The sequence below is a fragment of the Symphalangus syndactylus genome, chromosome 13, assembly GCF_028878055.3.
Source record: "Symphalangus syndactylus isolate Jambi chromosome 13, NHGRI_mSymSyn1-v2.1_pri, whole genome shotgun sequence".
NCBI classification, from domain to species: Eukaryota; Metazoa; Chordata; class Mammalia; order Primates; family Hylobatidae; genus Symphalangus; species Symphalangus syndactylus.
The window spans coordinates 47,837,673-47,854,418 of NC_072435.2; the positions used below are offsets into that span (position 1 = coordinate 47,837,673).

Below are 16,746 nucleotides of genomic sequence, written 5' to 3' on the forward strand. Positions count from 1 at the left end.
ATATAGATTTTAATTTATAGCTGAGAGCCGCACCTAGGTGATGTTACTCTCCTATCCTGCCTGATCCCTGGATACATTGTGCATTGTGACATATCACTGGGTCCGACAGTTAGGTGATGTGACCATCCTGCATGGGCCCTGACACCAGGAGTATTATGGCATATCTTTGATTCATCACCTTGGTGATGTGACCTTCCTCTTCTGCCTGGGACATGCTAAAAAAGGGGATTGTGACATATCCCTGTACCAGCACCTAGGTGATGTGACTCTTCTTTTGCCTGGTCCCCATATACTTTGAGTATTTTAACATGTTGTTGAGCTCAACATCCACGGGATAGTACACTCCTGCCTGGGCCTTGCCCACAGGGAGACTTGTGACATATCTCTGCATGCGTCACCTAGATGTTGTGACTCTTCTTTTCTACCTGCACCCTGCCAACAGGGTGCCCATGTCACTGGGCTTAGCAACTAGGTAATGTGTCTCTCCTGCCTGGCCTTTTCCACAGGGGTCATTGTGACCTATCGCTGGGCCCAACACCCCGGTAATGTGATTCTTATTGCCTGTGCCCTGCTCACAGAGTAAATTGGGACATATCCCTGTGCCCAACACCCAGGTGATATGACTCTGCTGCTTGTGCCCTGCTTTCAGAAGATTGTAATATATCTTTGGCCAAGCATCCTGGTGTTGTGACTTTTTTTTTCCTGCCTGCACCCTGCCCACAGTGAAAATTGTGACATGTCACTGGACCAACACTCAGGGGATTTGATGTCCCTTCTCACTCTCTATGCACAGGTGGTGTTGTGACATACAGTTTGGCCCAGTTCACAGGTGTGATGATTACTCTCATACTTTGAACCAGCTAGTAGGAGAGACACTGTCTTTTGTAGCTTGGCTTAGCAAAACAGTAAGAGTCTGGGTTATTTCCTTTTACAAAAATCACAGGGGATTATCATGCTCTTGCCTATCACATAAAGCCCTTGGGTGGTATAGAGTGTCATAAAGGGGCCCAGCACAGAGTTGAGATTGTGTCTCTCATATGCAAACTTTGACAACGGTTAGGATGGTCACCCTTGCACATGGACAGAGGCCACTCGTGAGGTCCTAAATCTCATTAAAAGATGCAGTCCAGAGTTAGAATTGTGACAGTCACATGCAAATATCCAGATAGAATTGGGATAGTGACTCATTTCTAAACTAAGCTTATAGGTTTATTGAGCACTGTCACATCTGGACCCAGCCAATTGGAGAGATGTTGATGTGGGCTTATGGCCACAGATAATATCATGGGCCCATACAAGCCTGAAGGTATCAGAGCAGATTGTGACTCTCACACATATCATAAAGAACCCTCAACTTGTAGAGAGGGTATCCTAACAGGACCCAGCACACAAGTGAGATCGTGCCTGCTGTACACATGCCCAGATGACAGTAAAGATTGTCATCCATTAACACTAACACAGCCCACTGCTGAGGTCCTGGATCTCACATCCAGAAGCAGTTGAAATGTGGAAATTTGAGTCTCATATGTGAATCCAGTCCACAAGTGTGTTGGTGACTCTCAGACCAAGACTCAGCACATTCGTGAGACTGTGACTCCGCTGAGGAGATAGTCTGTAGGATGGACTGAGGCTTTCGTGTGTGGCTTCAGTCCACTGTTGAGATTGTGAATCAAGTCTGTAGACCCAACATACAGGAAGTGTTTCCTCTCATACCTGCAATTGAGAAATGTGCAGGATTGTTAATCTCATCCCTGGCCTTTCATGCAGGTGTGATTATGATGCCTTTCATGCATTGTGAAATATTGGTGGGCCCAGCTCAAAGGTGATAAGAAATATGCCTCTCCAGCATTTGAGATATTTTACTTTTCTGTGAGAGCCCAGTCCACAGATGGGATTGTGACATTGCTAGACCCAACAACTAGGTAATGTGACTCTATTCCCCTGCCTTGGCATTGTCCAAATAAGGCAAATAACACATTACTTGTCTTTGCACTCAGGTGATGACTCTCTTCTCCTGCCTTGGCACTGTGCACAGGGGGCATTGTGACATATATCGCTGGGCTCTACACCCGGGCTATGTAACTTCCATGCCTGGGCCCTGAGCATAGTGGCCATTGTGACATATTTCTTGCTCTAAAACCCAGGAGAAATTACTCTTCTGCCTTGCTCCTGCATGCAGAGGGCATTGTGACAGAATTCTGTGAGTGATGTGACTCTTCCAAAACGGGATTGTGGCTGAGCACAGTGGCTCATGCCTGTAATCCCAGCACTTTGTGAGGCTGAGGCAGGTAGATCACCTGAGGCCAGGAGCTGAAGACCAGCCTGGCCAACATGGTGAAACTCTGTCTCTATTACAAATACAAAAATTAGCTGGGTATGGTGGCACATGCCTGTAATCCCAGCTGCTTGGGAGGCTGAGGCAGGAGAATCACTTGAACCTGGGAGGCAGAGGTTGCAGTGAGCTGAGATCATGCCATTGCACTCTAGCCTGGGTAACAAGAGTGAAACTCTGTCTCAGAAAAACAAAAAACAAACAAAATAAAACAAAAAACCAAAATGAGATTATGACTTATCACTGATCCCAGCACCTAGCTGATTTGACTCTTCTTTTTTTCTTAGGTTCTGCCTACAGGGAAGATTTTGACATATTGCTGGTCGCAACACCAACGTAATGTTGCTCTTTTGCCTGGGCCCTGCCCTCAAAAGGCACTGTGATATACTGGTGGGCCCAGCTTGAAGGTGATGTGAGTATCCTGCTTCGAGCCTTCTCACAGAGGGCTTTGTGACATATCTCTGGGCTAATTAACTATTTGATGTGACTCTCTTCTCTGACCTTGGCTTTGCCCATAGGGCAGAGTATGATAAACCTCTGGGCCCAGAATCTAGGTGATGTGACTCTTCTCTCTTGCCTCAACCATGCCCATGAGAGGGAGAGTAACTTATCACTGGGTCCAGCACACAGGTGATGTGATCCTTCTGCCTGGTCTCCCCACAGCAGACATACTCCTGGACCCATCTCCTAGTTGCTCTCCTTTTCTGCCTGGGCCCTGTACACAGTGAATATTGTGACATATCACTTGACTGAGCACCTAAATGTGACTCTTTTCATATGCCTGGGCCCTGCTCACTAAAGTGATGGTGACACATAGCTGAAACCAGCCTCTAAGTTATGCAAATTTCCACTTCTATTTGAGCCCTGTGCACAGGGGGCATTGTGACATACATTTAGTTTTTCTACCTAGGTGACGTGAGCCTTCTACCTGGACCAACCGCCTGCCACCCAGGGGTAATGTGACGATTTGCTTGACCCAGTACCTAGGTGATGTGACTCTTCCCTGCTGCTGGGTTCCTTCCCACAGGAGGAATTGCGATGTATCACCGGGCCCAGCATGCAGGTAATGCGACTCTCCTGCATAAGCCCTGCCCACAGGGGTGATTGTGGCAGATTGCTGATCCCAGCCCCTCTGTGATGTGCTCTCCTCCACTGCTTGGGCTCTGCTTAAAAAGGGAATGTGATGTATCGCTGGGCACAGCAACGAGGTGATGTCTCTCTCCTTTTCTGCCTGGGACCTGCATACTTTGTGTAGTGTAGCATGTGGCTGAGTCTAAGACCTATTTGATGTGACTCTCCTGCATGGGTCCTGCCCACAAGGTATTGTGACATATATTTTCATTGATTACCTAAGTAATGTGACTCTCGTCTTCTGTTTGGGCCCTGTCAGACAGGATTGTGACATGTCACTGGACCCAGCATCTTGATATTGTCACTTTCCTTTTTTGCCTGAGCCTGCCATATTTTGGGTATTATGATATAGCACTGGGCCTGACACCTGGGGGATGAGAGGCCTCTGCGTAGGCCTTGCCTACAGTGCACTTTGTGACATATCTTTGCATTCATCACCTAAAACACTTGACTCTTCTTTTTGTCCTGCACCCTGCTCACGAAAAAGACTGTGACATATTGCTGAGCCCAGCAACCAGATGATATGTTCTTACTGCCTGGGCCTTGCCCGTAGACAGCATTGTGACCCATATTGTTTGGCCCAGCATTCAGGTGACATGACTCTGCTGCCTGTGACTTGGTTCCGAGATAGAATTATAACATGCCACTGGCCAAGAACAAAGATGACTTGACCCTTCTGCCTGGTCCTTGCCCTCCGGAAGATTGTAACATAGCCTTGGCTTATTACCCAGGTGATGTGACTCTCCTGCTCACTCTCTACCCACAGTGATATTGTGACATATATCTTGGCCCAGCTTACAAATGGGATGATGACTCTCATATTTTGAACCAGCCAATATCAGACATGTTGTCTCCCATAGCTAGGATTAGAGAAATGAATTGGATTCTGTGCTTTCTCAATGTATGAATGTCATAAAGGATTAACCACTCTCTAGCACACAGTATAAAGCCTTCAGGTGGTACAGAGGGTGCCATCACAGGGTGCAGTGCACAGCTGAGATTGCGTTTCTTGTATGCACATTCTGCCAACTGTTAGGATTATCACTCTCATACATGGAAAGAACCAACTGGTAAGATTCTTAATTGTTCATGTGGATGCAGGTCACAGTTGGAATTGTGACTGTGATATGTGAACATCCAGCAACAATTAGGATGGTGAATCATTTCTAAACCAACATAGTCAGGTGAGAACTCTCCTATCTGGACACAGCCAATTAGAGACATGTTGACTTTCATTCCTGGACTTAAGGCCACAAATACAGTTATGGGTTTCTACCAGCAAGAAAATCTCAGAGAAAATAGAGATTCTCATGCATATTATATGAAGCCCTCACGTGGTATAGAGAGTATCCTATAAAGCCCAGCACACAAGGACAATTGTGACACTTGTATGCACAAGCAGCCTACAGTAATCATCGCCATTCTTGTACATGAACTCTGCTCACTGTTGAGGTTCTGAATCTAAAACCCAGAGGCAGTCAAAGGTTAAAAAATTGTCCCCCATATGTGAATCCAGTCACAGGTATTGGTGACTCTCAGGCCAATATTCAGCACACTTTTAAGGCTGTGACTGTACTAAAAAGAAACAGTAATCAGGAAGGATTGAGGCTTTCATGCATGGATTAAGTACATGATTGAGATTGGGACTCATGTACTTTGACCCAACATGCAAAGTATTGATTCTCATACCTGGAAACAAGACATGTGTGAGATTGCTAATCTCATCTCTAAATCATCCTGCAGGTGTGATTGTAACATATGCCTTCTCCCAGCACCTGAGTAATTGGATCCTTCTACCTTGTCCTAGTCCCCAGAAAAAAATTTTGACATATTGCTGGACTGAGCACCTAGATGATGTGACTCTATTCTCTATTCTTGGAGCTGCACACAGTGGGTAGTTTGACATATTGCTGGGCTGTGCATTTAGGTGATGTGAGTCACCTCTCCACATTCCACAGGGGGCATTGTGACATATCACTTGGCCTCACATTCAAGTTATATGACTTCTGCCCCTGCCCTACCCACATGAGCCATTTGTGACATAATGGCTAGCACCCAGGTAATGTAACTGTTTTGCCTGGGCCCTATTTACATAAGACATTGGAACACATCTCTGCACCCATCAACCATGTGATCTGACTCGCTTGCCTTATTTCTGCTCACAGGAAAAATTATGGCATATCACTGGGCCCAGCATCAGTGATTATATCACTGGGCCCAGCCAAGCCTAGCTGATGTGGCTCTTCTCTCTCTCTCTTTCACTCTCTGTCTTTTAGATTCTGCCCACAGAAGAGATTGTGACACATTGCTGAGTCCAACATCAAGATGATGTTACACTTTTACCTTGGCCCTGCCCTTAGAAGGCATTGTGACATATTTCTGATTCCAGCATTAAGATTATGTGAGCCTCCCGCTTGCTCCTTTCCAAAAGGAGGCATTGTCACATATCTCTGGGCTAATTAACAACTTGATGTGAGTCTTCTCTCTTACTTTGGCTTTTCCCATAGGAGAAATTGTGACATGTCTCTGAACCCAGCACCTAGGTGATGTGACTGTTCTCTTTTTTCTTAATTATGTCCACAAAAGAAAGAGTGACTTGTCACAGAGCCCAGGACATAGGTGATGTGATTATTCAATCTGGTCCCTGCCCGAAGGGTCACCGTGACATATCTTAGGGCCATCGCCAAATAATGTGGATCTCCCGTTCTTCCTGGGACTTATCCACAGTGAAGATTGTGACACATTGATTGGGCCAGTGTTTATATGATATGACTTTCCTCTTATCCTGCTGGCTAGGGTAATTGGAAAATCTAGGTGGCCCAGCCTCTAGTTTATGTAAATCTCATTTTTTTTCCCGAGCCTAACCCACAGGGGGCATTTCAACGTATTTCTGGGCTTTTCACCTAGGTGATGTGACTTTGCTGCCTAGGCGCTTCCCTCAGGAGCTACTGTGACGTATTGCCGGAACAAGCACCTAGCTGATGTGTCTCTCCACTACAGACAGTGTCATCACAGGGCGATCAAAAATATGAGATTGTGTTTCTCATATGCATACTTCACCAAGTGTTATAATTGTCACTCTTAAACATGGAAAGGATCCACTGGTGATGTCCTTAATCTCACACATGGGTGTAGTCCACAGTTGGAATAGTGACTGTTATATTTGACTATCCAGCTAAAGTTGGGATTGTTACTCATTTCTAAACCCAGATCATAGGCAGGTGAAGACTCTCCTATCTTGACCCAGCCAATGGGAAAGGTGTTTACTCTTATACCTTTGCTTAGTGCCACAGGTTCAAACATGAGTCCACACCAGTAAAAAGGTCTCAGAGAGAATTTGCATCTCTCATGCATATCATATAAAGTTCTCAGATGATACAGAGAGTGTCCTAACAGGACCCAGCATACAGGTGACATTGTGCCCCTTTTATGAACACTCAGCCAACAGGAAAGATTAAACACAGAGCCCAGGCGAAAACCTCACACATGAACACAGCCCCCTGTTGAGGTTTGGAATCTCAAATCCAGACAGAGTACGAAGTTAGAAAATTGACTCTCATATGTAGTTGTCATCCACAGGTGTGTTAATGTCTGTCAGACCAACATTCAACACACCTCTGAGCCTGTGACTCCACTAAAAGAACACACTCTGCACAAAAAACCTGGGCTCCAATGCACGAATAGAGTCCACCATTGAGATTTTGACTCCTATACTTAGAATCAACATACGGGTGGTATTTACTCTCATATTGAAAACCAGGACGTGTCCAGGAGTGTTTATCTCATCTGTGAACCTTTTTTGCAAGTGTGATTGTGACCTATGCCTCTGCCCATCAGCTATTTGACTCTTCTGCATGGGACCAGCCAGATGGGATTGTGACATATGGCTAGAGCCAGCATTTAAATGATGTGACTCCATTTGTCTGCCTTGGTGCTGCCAACTGGGCCCAGAACCAAGGTGATGTGAGTTTTCTGCCTAAAATCTACCCAAAGGGAGCATTATGACACATCTCTCGGCCCATCAATTGTTTGATGTGACTTTTCTTTTACCAGAGCTTTTTCTTTTTTTTTTTAAGTTATTTTTAGTTATTATAAATACATAATGGTTATACATATTTATTGGGCACATGTGATGTTTTGATACAGGCATACAATATGTATGATCAAATCATGGTCACTGGGGTATTCATCACCTCAAACATTTATCATTTCTTTCTATTAGGAACATTCCAATTCGACTTTTAGTTATTTTAAAATACACAATAAATTATTGTTAAATATAGTCACCATATTGTGCTATGAAATACTACATTTTATTCATTCTATTTGTGTTTTTCTATCCACTAACCATCCCCCTTTATTATCCTTTCTTTCTTTTTTTTTTAAATTATGCATTAAGTTCTATGGTACATATGCACAACGTGCAGGTTTGTTACATAGGTATACATGTGCCATGTTGGTTTGCTGCACCCATCAACTCATCAATCATTTACATTAGGTATTTCTCCTAATGCTATCCTTCACCCCAGTCCCCCACCCCCGACAGGTGTGTGATGTTCCCCACCCTGTGTCCAAGTGTTCTCATTGTTCAATTCCCACCTATGAGTGAGAACATGTGGTGTTGGGTTTTCTGTCCTTGTGACAGTTTGCTCAGAATAATGGTTTCCAGCTTCATCCATGTCCCTGCAAAGGACAGGAACTCATTCTTTTTTATGGCTGCATAGTATTCCATCAGTATATTTGCCACATTTTCTTAATCCAGTCTATCATTGGTGGGCATTTGCGTTGGTTCCAAGTCTTTACTATTGTGAATAGTGCCGCAATAAACATGCATGTGCATGTGTCTTTATAGTAGTATGATTTATGATCCTTTGGGTACATACCCAGTAATAGCGTTGCTGGGTCAAGTGGTATTCCTAGATCCCTGAAGAATTGCCACACTGTCTTCCACAATGGTTGAACTAATTTACACTCCCACCACTAGTGTAAAAGTGTTCTTATTTCTCCACATCCTCTCCAGCATCTGTTGTTTCCTTCCTTTTTTTTTTTTTTTTTTTTGAGATGGAGTCATGTTCTGTCCCCCAGGCTGGAGTGCAGTGGCACGATCTTGGCTCACTGCAAGCTCCGCCTCCTGGGTTCACACCATTTTCCTGCCTTAGCCTCCCTAGTAGCTGGGACTACAGGTGCCCGCCAACACATCTGGCTAATTTTTTGTATTTTTAGTAGAGACAGGGTTTCACCATGTTAGCCAGGATGGTCTTGATCTCCTGACCTCATGTTCCACCCATCTCAGCCTCCCAAAGTGCTAGGATTACAGGCATGAGCCACCATGCCAGGCTGTTTCCTTACTTTTTAATGATCACCATTCTAACTGGCATGAGATGGCATCTCCTTATGGTTTTGATTTGCATCTCTCTGATGACCAGTGATGATGAGCATTTTTTCATGTGTCTGTTGGCTGCATAAATGTCTTCTTTTGAGAAGTGTCTGTTCATATCCTTTGCCCACTTTTTGATGGGGTTGTTTGTTTTCTTCTTGTAAATTTGTTTAAGTTTGTAGATTCTGGATATTAGCCCTTTGTCAGATGGATAGATTGCAAAAATTTTCTCCCATTCTGTAGGCTGCCTGTTCACTCTGCTGATGGCTTCCTTTGCTGTGCAGAAGCTCTTTAGTTTAATTAGATTTGTTGCCATTGCTTTTGGTGTTTTAGTCATGAAGTCCTTGCCCATGCCTATGTCCTGAATGGTATTGCCTAGGTTTTCTTCTAGGGTTTTCATGGTTTTAGGTCTAACATTTAAGTATTTAATCCATTGTAAATTAATTTTTGTATAATATGTAAGGAAGGGATCCAGTCTCAGCTTTCTACATATGGCTAGACAGTTTTCCCAGCATCATTTATTAAATAGGGATTCCTTTCCCCATTTCTTGTTTTTGTCAGGTTTGTCAAAGATCAGATGGTTGTAGATGTGTGGTGTTATTTCTGAGGGCTCTGTTCTGTTCCATTGGTCTATATCTCTGTTTTGGTATCAGTACCATGCTGTTTTGGTTGCTGTAGCCTTGTAGTATAGTTTGAAGTCAGGTGGCGTGATGCCTCCAGCTTTGTTCTTTTTGCTTAGGATTGTCTTGGCAATGCAGGCTCTTTTCTGATTCCATAGGAAGTTTAAAGTAGTTTTTTCCAATTCTGTGAAGAAGGTCATTGATAGCTTGATGGGGATGTCATTGAATCTATAAATTACCTTGGGCAGTATGGCCATTTTCATATTGATTCTTCCTATCCATGAGCATGGAATGTAATTCCATTTATTTGTGTCCTCTTTTATTTCCTTGAGCAGTGGTTTGTAGTTCTCCTTGAAGAGGTCTTTCACGTCCCTTGTAAGTTGAATTTCTAGGTATTTTATTCTCTTTGTAGCAATTGTGAATGAAAGTTCACAAATGATTTGGCTCTCTTTCTGTTATTGGTGTACAGAAATGCTTGTGATTTTTGCACATTGATTTTGTATCCTGAGACTTTGCTGAAGTTGCTTATCAGCTTAAGGAGATTTGGGGCTGAGATGATGGCGTTTTCTAAATATGCAATCATGTCATCTGCAAACAGGGACAATTTGACTTCCTCTCTTCCTAATTGAATACCCTTTATTTCTTTCTCTTGCCTGATTGCCCTGACCAGAACTTCCAACCCTTTGTTGAGTAGGAGTGGTGAGAGAGGGCATCCTTGTGTTGTGCCTGTTTTCAAAGGGAATGCTTCCAATTTTTGCCCATTCAGTATGATATTGGCTGTGGGTATGTCATAAATAGCTCTTATTATTTTGAGATACGTCCCGTCAATACATAGTTTATTGAGAGTTTTTAGCATGAAGGGCTGTTGAATTTTGTCAAAGGCCTTTTCTGCATCTATTGAGACAGTCGTCGTTTTTGTCATTAGTTCTTTTTATGTAATGGTTTATGTTGATTGATTTGCATATGTTGAACCAGTCTTGAATCCCAGGGATGAAGCAAACTTGATCATTGTGGATAAGCTTTTTGATGTGCTGCTGGATTCGTTTTGCCAGTATTTTATTGAGGATGTTTGCATCGACATTCATCAGGGATATTGGTCTAAAATTCTCTCTTTTTTTGTTGTGTCTCTGCCAGGCTTTGGTATCAGGATGATGCTGGCCTCATAAAATGAGTTAGGGAGGATTCCCTCTTTTTCTATTTATTGGAATAGTTTCAGAAGGAATGGTATGAGCTCCTCTTTGTAACTCTGGTAGAATTCGGCTGTGAATCCATCTGGTCCTGGACTGTTTTTTTTTGGTTGGTAAGCTATTAATTATTGCCTCAATTTCAGAGCCTGTAATTGATCTATTCAGATATTCAACTTCTTCCTGGTTTAGTCTTGGGAGTGTGCGTGTCTCCAGGAATTTATCAATTTCTTCTAGATTTTCTAGTTTATTTGTGTAGAAGTGTTTACAATATTCTCTGATGGTAGTTCGTATTTCTGTGGGATTGGTGGTGATATCCCTTTATCATTTTTTATTGCATACATTTGATTCTTCTCTCTTTTCTTCATTAGTCTGGCTAGTGGTCTATCAGTTTTTTTGACCTTTTCAAAAAAACAGCTCCTGGATTCATTAATTTTTTTGAAGTGTTTTTGGTGTCTCCATCTTTTTTCAGTTCTGCTCTGATCTTAGTTATTTGTTGCCTTCTGTTGGCTTTTGAATTTATTTGCTCTTGCTTCCCTAGTTCTTTTATGATGTTAGGTGTCTATTCTAGATCTTTCCTCTGTTCTCTTGTAGGCATTTAGTGCTATAAATTTTCCTCTGCACATAACTTTAAATGTGTCCCAGAGATTCTGGTACATTGTGTCTTTGTTTTCATTAGTTTCAAAGAAAAACGTTATTTCTGCCTTCATTTCATTATTTACCCAGTAGTCATTCAGGAGCAGGTTGTTCAGTTTCCATGTAAGTTGTGCAGTTTTGAGTGAGTTTCTTAATCCTGAGTTCTAATTTGATTATACTGTGGTCCAAGAGACAGTTTGTAGTAATTTCTGCTCTTTTGCATTTTCTAAGGAGTGCTTTACTTCCAATTATGTGGCCAATTTTAGAATAGTGCGATGTGGTGCTGAGAAGGATGTATATTCTGTTGATTTGGGGTAGAGAGTTCTGTAGATGTCTATTGGGTCTCCTTGGTGCAGAGCTGAGTTCAAGTCCTGGATATCCTTGTTAACCTTCTGTCACATTGATCTGTCTAACAGTGGGGTGTTAAAGTCTCCCATTATTATGTGGGAGTCTCTTTGTAGGTCTCTAAGGACTTGCTTTATGAATTTGGGTTCTCCTGTATTGGGTGCATATACATTTAGGATATTTAGCTCTTCTGGTTGAATTTATCCCTTTACTATTATGTAATGGCCTTCTTTGTCTCTTTTGATCTTTGTTGGTTTAAAGTCTGTTTTGTCAGAGACTAGGTTTGCAACCACTGCTTTTTTTTTTTTTGCTTTCCATTTGCTTGGTAGATATTCCTCCATCCCTTTATGTTGAGCCTTTTTGTGTCTATTCATGTGAGATGGGTCTCCTGAATAAAGCACACTGATAGATCTTGAATCTATATAATTTGCAAGTCTGTGTTTTTTAATTGGGTCATTTAGCCCATTTACATTTAAGATTAATATTGTTATGTGTGAATTTGATCCTGTCATTATAATGTTAGCTGGTTATTTTGCCTGTTAATTGATGCAGTTTCTTCATAGCATCGATGGTCTTTACAATTTGACATGTTTTTGCAGTGGCTGGTACAGGTTGTTTTTTTCCATGTTTGGTGCTTCCTTCAGGAGCTCTTGTAAGGCAGGCATGGTGGTGCAAAAATCTCTGAGCATTTGCTTGTCTGTAAAGGATTTTATTTCTCCTTCATTTATGAAGCTTAGTTTGGCTGGATATGAGATTCTGGGTTGAAAATTCTTTTCTTTAAGAATTTTGAATATTGGCCCCCACTCTCTTCTGGCTTGTAGGGTTTCTGCTGAGAGATCTGCTGTTAGTCTGATGGGCTTCCTTTTGTGGGTAATCCAACCTTTCTCTCTGGCTGCCCTTAACACTTTTTCCTTCATTTCAACCTTGGCGAATCTGCCAATTATGCGTCTTGGAGTTGCTCTTCTCGAGGAGTATCTTTGTGGTGTTCTCTGTATTTCCTGAATGAGAATGTTGGCCTGCCTTGCTAGATTGGGGAAGTTCTCCTGGATAATATCCTGAAGAGTGTTTTCCAACTTGGTGCCATTCTCCCCATCACTTTCAAGTACACCAATTAAATGTAGATTTGGTCTTTTCACATAGTCATATTTCTTGGAGGCTTTGTATGTTTCTTTTTACTCTTTTTTCTCTTAACTTGTCTTCTTACTTTATTTCATTAATTTGTCTTCAATCAATAATATCCTTTCTTCCACTTGATTGAAATGGCTATTGAAGCTTGTGCATGTGTCACGTAGTTCTTGTGCCATGGTTTTCAGCTTCATCAGGTCATTTAATATCTTCTCTACACTGTTTATTCTAGTTAGCCATTCATCTAACCATCTTTAAAGTTTTTTTTAGCTTCCTTGCGATGGGTTAGAACATGCTCCTTTAGCTAAGAGAAGTTTGTTATTACTGACCTTCTGAAGCCTACTGCTGCCAACTCGTCAAAGTCATTCTCCATCCAGCTTTGTTCCATTAATGCTGAGGAGATGCGATCCTTTGGAGAAGAAGAGGTGCTCTGATTTTTAGAATTTTCAGGTTTTCTTCTCTGGTTTCTTCCCAGGTTTGTAGTTTTATCTACCTTTGGTCTTTGATGTTGGTGACCTACAGGTGAGGTTTTGGTGTGGATGTCCTTTTTGTTGATGTTGATGCTATTCCTTTCTGTTTGTTAGTTTTCCTTCTAACCATCAGGTCCCTCATCTGCAGGTCTGTTGGAGTTTGCTGGAAGTCCACTCCAGAGACTGTTTGCCTGAGTATCACCATCAGAGGCTGCAGAACAGCAAATATTGCATAACAGCAAATATTGCTGCCTGATCCTTCTTCTGGAAGCTTCATCCCAGAGGGCATCTATCTGTATGAGGTGTCAGTTGGCCCCTACTGGGAGGTGTCTCCCAGTTAGGCTACATGGGGGTCAGGGACCCACTTGAGGAGGCAGTCTGTCCATTCTCAGAGTTCAAAAGCCATGCTGGGAGAACCACTGCTCTCTTCAGAGCTGTCAGACAGAGACGTTTAAGTTTGAAGAAGTTTCTGCTGGCTTTTGTTCAGCTATAACCTGCCTACAGAGGTGGAGTCTATAGAGGCAGTAGGTCTTGCTGAGCTGCGGTGGACTGCACCCACTGCGAGCTTCCCAGCCACTTTGTTTACGTACTCAAGCCTCAGCAATGGCGGAAGCCTCTCCCCACACCAGGTTGCAACCTTGCAGGTCAATCTCAGACTGCTGCACTAGCAATGAGCAAGGCTCTGTGGGCATGGGGCCCATTGAGCTGGGCGCAAGAGAAAGTCTCCTGTTCTGCCGGTTGCTAAGACCATGGGAAGAGTGCAGTATTTGGGTAAGAGTGTCCCATTTTTCCAGGTACAGCCTGTTATGGCTTCCCTTGGCTAGGAAAGGAAAATCCCCCGACCCCTTGTGCTTCTTGGGTGAGGCCATGCCCCACCCTGCTTCGGCTCGCCCACTGTCCAACCAGTCCCAATGAGATGAACAAGATACCTCAGTTGGAAATGCAGAAATCACCTATCTTCTGCATCGATCACACTGGGAGCTGAAGGCTGGAGCTGTTTCTATTCAGCCATCTTGGAATGCAATCTACTGGAGCTTTTTCTATAGAAGAGATTTTGATATATTTTGGGGCCCAGCACCTATGTGATGTGACTCTCTTCTCTTTCTTTAGCCATGACCACAGATGGGAGTCCATAATACCACAAAAGTCACAGAGTGAATTGCAACTCTCATGCATACTGTACAAAACCCTTGAATAGCACTGTGTTTTTACAGAGGTCAGCACACAGGTGACATTTTGACACTCATATGCACACTCAGAATCAGTAAAAATTGATGTCTTTCCATATAGACACAGCTGACAGTTGAGATTCTGAATCTCACATCTGGAAGCAGTTGAAAGTTTGAAAATTGACTCTCATACAGAGACTCATTCCAGAGATAGTTTGATGACTTTCAGACCAAGATTCAGCACACCTGGAAGGCTGTGACTCCCCTGAGGGGACAGAGTCTGCAAGAGATATTGAGGCTGTCATGCACATATCTATGCCACAGTTCAGACTGTGACTCATGTACTTATTTTCAACCTACAGTAGGTGTTGACTCACATACCAAGAACTAGGAAATGTATGAAATTTATAATCTCATCCCAGAACCTTCCTTCAGGTGTGATTGTGACACACACCTTTTCCAAGCACCTGAGTAATTTAACTCTCCTGCCTGAGCTTAGCTTGCAAATGAGATTGTGACATATCACTGAATTCAGTACCTAGGTGATATGACTCTATTCTCCTGCTTTGGTGTTGCCCATAGGGGACATTGTGACATATCAGTAGGCCCAGAATTTTTTTGTGATTAAACAATGCTGCCTGTATCCTTCTTTCTGGAGGAGATTTTAATGTATTTATTGCTGAGCATCCAGGTGATGTGACTGTCCTACCTGGTGCTGCCCTCAGGAAAGACTGTCACATACATCTTGGCACAGATCACAGATGCAATGATGACTCTCATACCTTGAACCAGCCAATAGGAAGGTATTTTTTCTCTTTAGCCTTGGGGAACTGGGTAAGATCCTGGGTCTCCTCTTTGTATGATGGTCATAAAGGCTTACCACACTTTCATATATCTTACAAAGCTCTCTGGTGGTATGGAGAGTGCCATCACAGGGCCTAGTGCACAAGTGAAATTGTGTTTATTGTATGCACACCTCATCAACAATTAAGACTGTCACCTTCACACATAGAAAGAGCCAACTGATGAGTTTCTTAATCACACACCTATGAGGCCCACAGTTGAAATTGTGATCATCATATGAGAACATTCTGCCAGAGGTGAGATGGTGACCCATCTCTAAACCCAGATCATAGGCAAGTGAGGACTCTTTGAACTGGACCCAGCCAATTGAAGGCATGTTGACCCTGCTGCTTAGGGTCACAAGTATAATCATGGATTTATGTTAGCATAAAAGTCCCAGAGCAAATTGCAACTCCCACACATACCTTATAAAGCCCTCGGTGGTACAGAGACTGTTTTAACAGGGTACAGAACACAGGTGTGATTGTGAAGCTTGTATGCACACCTAACTGACAGTAAAGATTGCCATCTTCTTAGATGAACAAAGCCCACTGTCGAAGTTTTGAGTCTCACACCTGGAGGCAGTGGAAAGTTTGAAATTGACTTTCTGTTCCACAGAAGGCTGAGTGACTGTAAGATCAAGATTCAGCACATGTGTGAGAATGTGACTCCACTACAGAAATACAGTTCACGAGAGGGATTGAAGCTCTCATACACAGATTCAGTCCAGTGTTGAGATTGTGACTGATGTACTTAGACACAACACAAAGGGCATGTTGCCTCTGTTACCTAGAACTGGGACATGTGCTGGATTGTTAATTTAATCTCTGGACCTTCCTGCAGGTGTGACAGAGACATGTGTCTCTTTCCAACACCTGAGTGATTTGACTCTTTTGCTTGGGCCCAGCCCAAAAGTGAGATTGTGACATATCACTAAAGGTAGCACCTAGGTGATGTGACTCATTCTCTTTACTTGGTGCTGGCCATAAGAGACATTTTGACATATCACTGGGCCTTGCAACCTGGTAATATGAATCTTCTTTTCTGTCTTTGTTTTTTTTTTTAGGGGGGCATTGTGACATATTGCTGGGCCCTGCAAAAGGGTTGTGTGACTCTCCTGCCAGTGCCCTGTCCACATAGACCATTGTAGCATACTGCTGGGTCTAACACTTTGGTGATGTAACTCTCCTGCCTGCTCCCTGCCTACGCATTGTGACATATTTCTCTGACCATCACCGTGTTGATGTGACTCACTTCTCCTGCCTGGTCTCTGCTCACAGAGGAGATTGTGACATATCCCCGGTCCCAGGACCTAGCTAATTTGTCTCTTGTCTTTTTACAGCTTTCTGCCAACAAGAAAGATAGTGACATATCATGGGGTTTAATTCCAAGGTATTAATAATATTGCTATTTTCCTTTGGCCCTGCTCTCAGACAGAATTGGGACATATTGATAGACCCCAGAAGCAAGGCAATGTGAGTCTCCTGCCTGGAGCCTGCCCACAGAGGGCATTG

The 16,746-nt window shown here is 43.0% G+C and overlaps 1 long non-coding RNA gene across 1 annotated transcript in view; it reads left to right on the forward strand.

Annotated features, from left to right (window-relative positions):
- The first annotated feature begins 2,617 nt into the window (after positions 1-2,617).
- LOC129459435 (uncharacterized) overlaps positions 2,618-16,746 on the forward strand; it is a 31,248-nt gene continuing 17,119 nt past the window's right edge. Inside the window, exon 1 of the long non-coding RNA XR_008649977.2 lies at positions 2,618-2,744. This is a non-coding gene — a long non-coding RNA (uncharacterized lncRNA). The remainder of the gene's footprint in view (positions 2,745-16,746) is intronic.